The sequence below is a fragment of the Sander lucioperca genome, chromosome 2, assembly GCF_008315115.2.
Source record: "Sander lucioperca isolate FBNREF2018 chromosome 2, SLUC_FBN_1.2, whole genome shotgun sequence".
NCBI classification, from domain to species: domain Eukaryota; kingdom Metazoa; phylum Chordata; class Actinopteri; order Perciformes; family Percidae; genus Sander; species Sander lucioperca.
This window is the reverse complement of record NC_050174.1, coordinates 32,520,548-32,521,311: the sequence shown is the minus strand read 5'-3', so window position 1 is coordinate 32,521,311 and position 764 is coordinate 32,520,548.

Here is a 764-nt window from a genome sequence, read left to right as displayed (position 1 = left end):
CACTCCTTCCCAGTTCCTATCCGTGGATCTCTGGTCCCCCAGATAAACCCCCAGGTACTTTAAACCCCCCCCTCTTCCAGGTCAACCCACCAGGAAGCTGAGGGAGGCCTCCAGCCCAGCTCCCCACTGCCAGGGCCTCACTTTTGGCCCAGTTGACTTTGGCAGCAGAAATTTCCTTAAACGTCTGAACAATACTTTCTAAACAATCTACATCTTGTTGGTTTTTAATAAAAACTATGATGTCATCTGCGTAGGCCGATACAGTAAAATGTGTAGTAAAACCAGGCCATTGATGCCAGAGCGGACATTATGCAGCATGGGTTCAATGGATAAGGCGTATAACATCCCTGACATTGAGCAGCCTTGTCTTATCCCCCTGGTTACTGTGAAGGGTTTACACAACCCACCATTAATCTTCAGCACACTCTCAATGTTCTCATACATTACCTTTATCTTGGCGATGAAACCAGGGCTGAGGCCGAACCTCTCCAGAACTTTCCACAGGTATCGGTGCTCAACCCGGTCAAACGCCTTTTCCTGGTCCAAAGAAACCAGACCAGTGTCTACACCCAATGAACCAGAGACTGCCAAAATATCCCGAATCAACGACACATTGTCAACAATGGACCTGCCGGGCACACAGTAGGTTTGGGCCTTGTTGATGACCCGGTCCAACACCAGCTTCAGCCTGGAGGCCAGGACTTTGGACAGCATCTTGTAATCTGCACACAGCAGAGAGACTGGCCTCCAGTTCTTAATGTCCT